The sequence below is a fragment of the Dama dama genome, chromosome 20, assembly GCF_033118175.1.
Source record: "Dama dama isolate Ldn47 chromosome 20, ASM3311817v1, whole genome shotgun sequence".
Classification (NCBI taxonomy): domain Eukaryota; kingdom Metazoa; phylum Chordata; class Mammalia; order Artiodactyla; family Cervidae; genus Dama; species Dama dama.
The window spans coordinates 51,840,145-51,848,475 of NC_083700.1; the positions used below are offsets into that span (position 1 = coordinate 51,840,145).

General features: G+C 38.6%; 1 pseudogene; it reads left to right on the forward strand.

Moving 5' to 3' along the window:
* Positions 1–3,182: 3,182 nt before the first annotated feature.
* On the forward strand, positions 3,183–4,691 carry LOC133074534 (ATP synthase subunit alpha, mitochondrial-like; annotated as a pseudogene).
* The last annotated feature ends 3,640 nt before the right edge of the window (positions 4,692–8,331 follow it).

The window sequence follows — 8,331 nt, forward strand, 5'->3', positions numbered from 1 at the left end:
GTTTAGTGTACCTTAGTGAAAACGTGTTTTGCATCCTCAAATAGAAAAATTTTAAAGAAAAACTGTTTTTCACTCTTCATAAGGAAGGTTCACTGTTGTTGCTGTTTCATTGATTAAAGCCACCTTTTCCATCCAGTATTTTTCAATGTATTAACAGACAACAGTATTTCTTAAACTCTTCCAGTATTTACTGGAATTGATATTTGAGTGACATTGATTAATTTATGTAAACTATCTGGTTTGGATAATTACATTCATTTCATGATAATTTACTTTATCAATAAAATTCAGCAAGAAAAGGCTTAAACAATTATCTATAAAAACAGCAATATGTTCACCTGTTATTCTTCATGTATTGAAAATGCTATCATAAATAATTTTTCCAGAATTTTCTAGTGATCTTTCAATAACTAAAATCTATTCAGTACTTGAGCACTTATTTTCTATAAGATTATATATTTAGTACTGATGATGATGGACAAATTAATGACCCTTTCTTTTTTTTTTAATTTACATTTTTTTTTTTCATTTATTTTTATTAGTTGGAGGCTAATTACTTTACAATATTGTAGTGGTTTTTCTCATACATTGACATGAACCAGCCATGGATTTACATGTATTCCCTATCCTGATCCCCCCTCCCACCTCCCTCTCCACCCGATTCCTCTGGGTCTTCCCAGTGCACCAGCCCCGAGCACTTGTCTCATGCATCCCACCTGGGCTGGTGATCTGTTTCACCATAGATAATATACATGTTTCAATGCTGTTTTCTCGAAACATCCCACCCTTGCCTTCTCCCACAGAGTCCAAAATTCTGTTCTGTACATCTGTGTCTCTTTTTCTCTTTTGCATATAGGGTTATTGTTACCATCTTTCTAAATTCCATATATATGCGTTAGTATACTGTATTGGTCTTTATCTTTCTGGCTTACTTCACTCTGTATAATGGGCTCCAGTTTCATCCATCTCATTAGAACTGATTCAAATGAATTCTTTTTAATGGCTGAATAATATTCCATGGTGTATACGTACCACAGCTTCCTTATCCATTCGTCTGCTGATGGGCATCTAGGTTGCTTCCATGTCCTGGCTATTATAAACAGTGCTGGGATGAACATTGGGGTACACGTGTCTCTTTCAGATCTGGTTTCCTCGGTGTGTATGCCCAGGAGTGGGATTGCTGGGTCATATGGCAGTTCTATTTCCAGTTTTTTAAGAAATCTCCACACTGTTCTCCATAGTGGCTGTACTAGTTTGCATTCCCACCAACAGTGTAAGAGGGTTCCCTTTTCTCCACACCCTCTCCAGCGTTTATTGCTTGTAGACTTTTGGATAGCAGCCATCCTGACTGGCGTGTAATGGTATCTCATTGTGGTTTTGATTTGCATTTCTCTGATAATGAGTGATGTTGAGCATCTTTTCATGTGTTTGTTAGCCATCTGTATGTCTTCTTTGGAGAAATGTCTGTTTAGATCTTTGGCCCATTTTTTGATTTGGTCATTTATTTTTCTGAAATTGAGCTGCAGGAGTTGCTTGTATATTTTTGAGATTAATCCTTTGTCTGTTGCTTCGTTTGCTATTATTTTCTCCCAATCTGAGGGCTGTCTTTTCACCTTACTTATAGTTTCCTTTGTTGTGCCAAAGCTTTTAAGTTTAATTAAGTCCCATTTGTTTATTTGTGCTTTTATTTCCAATATTCTGGGAGGTGGGTAAATGACCCTTTCTTAAAAGTATCCTAAACAAGTAGAAAAGAAGCACAGCTGAGAATGATTTTGACCCACTGACCTCTGCAACCTACTCACAGCACTCTCACTGCGTCTCTTTCTCCCATAGCAAACTACCAGTGTCAGTATATTCTGAATAGCTCAGAGCACTTCCTTGAGAGCAGCTCCTCACCTGCCTATGACACCTTTATTCACCTGTAACTAGTAGCTATAGGAGAAATACATTTTCCTTTAAGATTATAGTACTAATAAATAATAAACTATTTGAGAAAAAGGGGGAAAGTGTTGTTGATTGTTTTTTGCTAATAAAAATGATGTTCATAGATATCTAAATACTGTGTTCAAGAATTGGAAGACTAAATATTGTTGAGATGGCAATTCTCTCCAAATTGATCTATAGATTCAATGCAAAGCAATCCCTAACAAAATCTCAGGAGGCATTTTTTTTTTAGTAGAAATTGAAGCGGACCCTAAATTTATGTGAAAATGCAAAGAAACTAGAATAGCTAAAACAGTTTTTAAAAATAAAAAACACTTTGGAAGACTTTCACACCTTATTTCAGGATGATACTATGAAGCTATAGTAATCATAACAATATGGTTTCAGCATAAGGATAGATATACAGATCAATGCAACAAAATAGAAAGTCACAATTAGACATAGGTTAACTGATTTTTTTTTACAAAGGTGCTGAACTAAATCAATAGAAAAGAAAAACTTTTTTTTCAAATAATGGTACTAGTATAATTGGACATCTTTATGCAAACAAAACAAAAATTTGACTCTTACTTCACTCATACACAAAACTTAACTTAAAATACATCAGTCTATAATATATAATAGACCTAAATATAAGAGCTAAAACTCTGGAACTTTTAGAAGAAAACATGGGAAAAAATTTGTAACAGGGTAAGCAATAATTTCTTAGATATGACACAAAAAGCACTAATAATAAAATTTAAAAATGGATAAATTTCAAGTTATCCAAATTAAAAAGCTTTGCTTTTCTCAAGGCACCATTTAAAAATTAAAAAGACAAGCCATAGATTGAGAGAAATTATTTGTAAGACATATGTTTCATAAAGGAGTGTATCCAAAATACATAAAGAACTCTTACAACTCAACAACAAAGACAATTCAACACAAAACATGGGCAAAAGATTTGAATAATCACTTCACTCAAGAAGATGTACAGACTGAATAAAGATATGAAAAGATGCCCAGAACCATTTGTCATATTAGATAAGTGCAAATTAATATCACAATGATATACTGCCACACACTCACTAGAATGGCTAAAGTAGAAAACTGACAATACCACATGCTGAAAAGGATTTGAAAAAACTGGAGCCACCACACACTACTTTGGAACAATTTCGCAGTTTCTTTAAAGTTACCATATAGTCGGTCTCTAGGCTATGAGTGCAGAGGAAGCGCTTGAGAAGGAGCAGCCAAGGATGTTGTCTGTGTGGGTCACTGCAGCAGTGGGCCTTGCCCTCCCTTGGCAGAGCGAGCTGGTCTCCAAAATGCTCTGGGATGATCCTTCATTGCTGCAAGGAGCCTCCATGCCTCTCATTCTCATCTTCAGACGACTGGCACTGCTGAGGTGTCCTCTCTTCTTGAAGAGCATATTCTTGCAGCTGATGCCTCTCTTGATCTTGAAGAGACTGGGCATGTTTTGCATATTGGTGACAATACTGCCCATGTACATGGACTAAGAAATGTTCAAGCAAAAGAAATGGTAGGGTTTTATTCAGGTTAAAGGGTATGTCTATGAACTTGGAAGCTGATAATATTGGTGGTGTTGTGTTTGGAAACGATATTAAGGAAGGAGATACTGTGATGAGAACTGGAGCTATTGTAGATGTTCCAGTTGGCGAGGAGCTGTTGGATCCTGTAGCAGATGCCCTTGGTATTGCCATTGATGGAAAGGGTCCAGTTGGTTCCAAGGTCCAAAGGCAAATTGGTCTGAAAGCCCCTCGGATCATTCCTCAAATCTCTGTGTGGGAACCAATGCAAACTGGCATTGAGGCTGTGGACAGCTTGGTGCTGACTGGTCGCGGTCAGCATGAGCTGGTTATTGGTGACCGACAGACTGGCAAAACATCATTGCTATCGACACAATCATGAACTGGAAACGATTCAACAATGGAAATAATGAAAAGAAGAAGCTATACTGCATCTACGTTGCCACTGGTCAAAAGAGATCCACTGTTGCCCAATTAATAAAGACGCTTACAGATGGATATACCATGAACTACACCATTGTGGTGTCAGCTACTGCTTCAGATGCTGCCCCACTTCAGTACCTGGTTTCTTATTTTGGATGTCCCATGGGAGAATATTTTAGAGATAATGGCAAACATGCTTTGATCACTTATGACAACGTATCCAAACAGGCTGTTGCTTAGCGATGTCTCTGCTGTTCTGCCGACCCACTGGTCATGAGGCCTATCCTGGTGATGTCTTCTACCTATACTCCAGTCTGCTAGAGAGCAGCTGAAATGAATGATGCTTTTGGTGGCTGCTCCTTGACCACTTTACCAGTCACAGAAACACAAACTGGTGATGTATCTGTTTACATTCCAAGGATTACAATTTTCCTCACTGATGGACAGATCTTCTTGGAAACAAAATTATTCTAGAAATGTATCCATCCTGCCATTAATGCTGGTTTGTCTATATCCTGCATCAGATCTGCTGCCCAAATCAGGGCAGGTGGCGAAACTGGATTCATCCTCCTCCAACTCACTATAATAGTGATCTACTTGCTGATAGCACTCAAATGTCTATCTCCAGCCCAGACTGCATCCTTGAGCCCCAGATCTGTATGTACAACTGTCAACTTGACATTTCCATATCACTTCTTCAAGTTATCTCAAACTTTGCTTGCTCCAGATTCTGAATGTGTGAGTTCTTACTGCCCCATCTCAAAAAGGAGAAAAACAGAAGGAAGGAAAGAATAACACTGTAATCCATGCAGTTGTATAAACTTGAAATCTAAGTCATCATTGTTCATTGTCTCCTCTCACCTCCAACCCCCATCTGAGCTCTGAATAAATTAAGAAATAAGGGTGAGGAAAATAGAAATCAATGTGTCAGCTTTCCTACTGATGAAGGCCAGACTGAAGGATGTGATGTAATTTTGTGGGAAAAATGAGTTTCCAAACCCCAGCTTTAGGAAGATTTAGCTACCCTGTCCCTGATAGCCCTGTCCCTGATGGTAGCAGACCCCTGGAGCCCTCTCCTCACAAGGACAGGCTCTCTATAAAAAAAAACTTGGCCCTCTGCAGACCAAGAGCCCAGGCTCCCTGCAGGCAGTCCAGGCTCAAAGAGAAGAGAGGAAAGGCTGAAACTCGCAAGCCCAGTTACTCACCTAAACTCGTCAATCACGTGAAAGGAGTATGAGATGAGGCAAGAAGCCAGGAAATTTTAAGGAAAATACCTCCTCATGGAAACCAGAGGAGTAGGGAGGCATCACTCTCCTCATACATTGCAATATCAAAGCCTATTGATTTCATGTCCAAAATATCTCTGACAGCATTACCTTCTCTCCATTTCTATTACCACCTCCCTGATCCAAGCTAATATCTCTCAGCTAGATCTCTGCAATAGTCTTCTTACCATTTTAACTACTGGAAACAACTGTTCTCACCTCTTTCCTATCTGTTCTCCACACATCACCAAAGTGATTTTCACAAGGCAAATCTGATCATATTTTTCTCTTCCCATCCTTTCTCCTTTCACCCTTATCCATGGTTCTTGGACCTAAAGTAGGGAGTTGAGAAGGTTTCAATGAGGATGTGACTTCTAAGTGAGACCATAAGAATGACTGAGTACAGTTAGGTGAAAAAACGGGGAGCAAAGCATTGCAGGCCCAGGGAACAACACATAGGAAAATTTAAAAGGTAAGCAACAGCCTGGATAGAGTGTCCTGGCAAAAGAAAGTTTCAGAATGACTGGAAATAGGAGAGTGAGAAGCAGACAGCTTGGTAAAGAGTTTGGAATTTTCCCCAAGGGCAGTGAGAAGGCTTTGAAGGGCTTTAAATAAGGTAATGACATAGATGGATTTGCATTTTCTGGCTGCTCTGTGGAGACTGGATTAGGTGGGAAAGCAGTAGACGAAATGTGGGGAGACAATATGAAAGTCATGGTTTATGGTGGTGTCAATGAGGATAGTGAAACAGACAGCCATCTATAGCTAAGAGGTAGAGAGAATAGACTTGGTGATATGATGATTGAGGGAGAGGGTAGAGTCAGGAATGACTGCCAGGCTTTTCACTTGTAGGGCACTTGAGAGGATGAGAATACATTTACTGGGAACGGGAGCACTGGAAGGGCCTTTGGAAAGGAGACAAGCTGGTTTTGGACATTCTAATTTTGAGGTGTTCTTAAGACAACCAAGTGAAGATATTCACTAAATAACTGCAAATATGAGTCAGTTGGAAATAAGAGGAGTTTGTAAGAGAGAGCTGACATGGATATAAAAATTGAGGAGTTATAATTTAGATAGCAATTTAAACCCCAATAAAATTATTGATGATGAATGAGATGCTTAAGGAGAGCAGATGAACTGAGAAAAGCATCTTAGGCAATCCTGAGGAACTCCAGCAAATAGTGGTAAAGGAGAAAGACCCCACAAAGGAGACTGAGATGGACCTATCAGAGACACTGCAGAAAAACCAGGAGTGTGCAGCGCCACAGAAGTCAAGGGAACTCTGCTTTTAAGATGAAGTACCCTCTTATATTAATGGTTCGATTTCTACCATCTACATCTCAGTTTCTAGAAAGAAACAGATCTAAAATATTTTCATACACTGAGGTTTTTTTGTTCCATCTTCCTGGAATGTTCTTTTTCTGCTTTTGGAAAAAGAAAAAAAAAGTTTTGTGTTTTTTTTAACTTGTTTTTTTATTATTATTTCTTAGGGCACCTTTCACAATTTACTAGTCAATTGCTTCTTTGTTTCATCATGACCAGCACAATACCTGGCATACCGTGGGAGTTCAATGAATGTTAGTTGAATGAATAAATGACTGACTCAATCATATAAATAATATTAAGGATTTCTTTCACTTATTGAATATTTATTATTTCTAGACACTTTGTGCTAGTGCTTGATTTATAATAACTCTTTTAAGCCTTATAAAAACCCTATGAATGTGCATGGTTATCCCCATTTCGTAGATGACAAAACTAAGGGGAAGAGAGAGAAGTAATTTCTTCAAAGTCACATAGTTCTTAAGTTGCAGAGCTGAAATTCACAAACAAGCCTGCCTGATTCCAAAGTCCATTCTTTTAACTGCCATCTCTCCCGAGAGAAGTAAACATTCACATTTTACAGACATCTGTGGAGGAGACATTTTTCAACTGGCAGCTTTCCCAGTTCATCTCAAATCATAGCACATAATCAACAGCCTGCTCTTGTTCCAAGAATGCTTTATTTTGAGCCCCTACTGAGTCGCCCTCCCTACCTGAAAAACAGTAAGGTTTTCGTTCATTCCCTCACCTAAGGCTGTCTGCTTGATTAAACACTGGCTTCCTAAGCAGGAGGTCTCTCTAGGGATCAATACCCTGCTTCTATTTTCCCCTTCCTTACAGTTCTTATCCTACTTGATTCATAGGAATATCTAAAAATCCTTAGCTTGAAGTACCCAGAGTGGTTTCCTACATAGCAATTCCTAGTTTTGGACTGTAGTCAACTTACTGGAATGTGAGCTTTATGAGGGCAGGGACCTTGTCAATCTTCTTCATAGAATTGCCCAGTGTTATGAACAAGTGTGATTTCCAGTATCCAGTGGGAACATGATAGATAAAAGTTGACTGAATCAATCTGATGGTGGTGTGGTCCCAAACTTGGCTTTCACAGCAAGACAGACATGCTGTGCGCTGGCGCTTTACAGAGGGTAAAATCACAAACTCATGGATGCCAAGTACCGATCAAAAGCTCAGCTGAGAAAAACCATTTTCGTGAAGGTTTGCCTGAAGGCTCTGCTGGTCAATGCTTCTAGATGCAAAAGGAATCAGTGAGGGGACACAGAGTGAGTCGGCTTTGGGAGGAGGGGAAATTCTTCACAAGTTACCGTAGAAAATTCACAAAGTAATCTGTTTTAAGAATTAAAGTTATTTATATAAGTATTCTCTGATTATTTATCTAAATAATAATGAGGGAGAGCACACATAGTAAGTAATAAGCTCTAAGAATTTCCTGTCTTAACAGTTAGGGCTCCAAAACGCTGGGGGAATTTATGAATTCCAAAACAAATCTTCTTCATTGCAGGAAAGGGGCTTGATCAAATTACAATAAATTCATGGATCTTCTCTTATTTTCAGTGCACATTTCAGCAGTTTCTTCTGGCAAGATGCTTGCAGGCAAAATATTAATAGTTAGCTAGATGTAACCTTTACCCTTCATTATGAAGACTGACCATTCTGGAATCGCCAGTCAGATTCTTTATCACAGATGACTACGTGGATAATAAAATGCACTGACCTGTGATTTGTGGAAATATCTTGCACGTGATTAGTTTTCCTATAAAAAAAATCCATTATTTCCCATGGGATAGAGAGATTAATAGTTTATCTCTTAATGGATCTTGCAGGCAGAG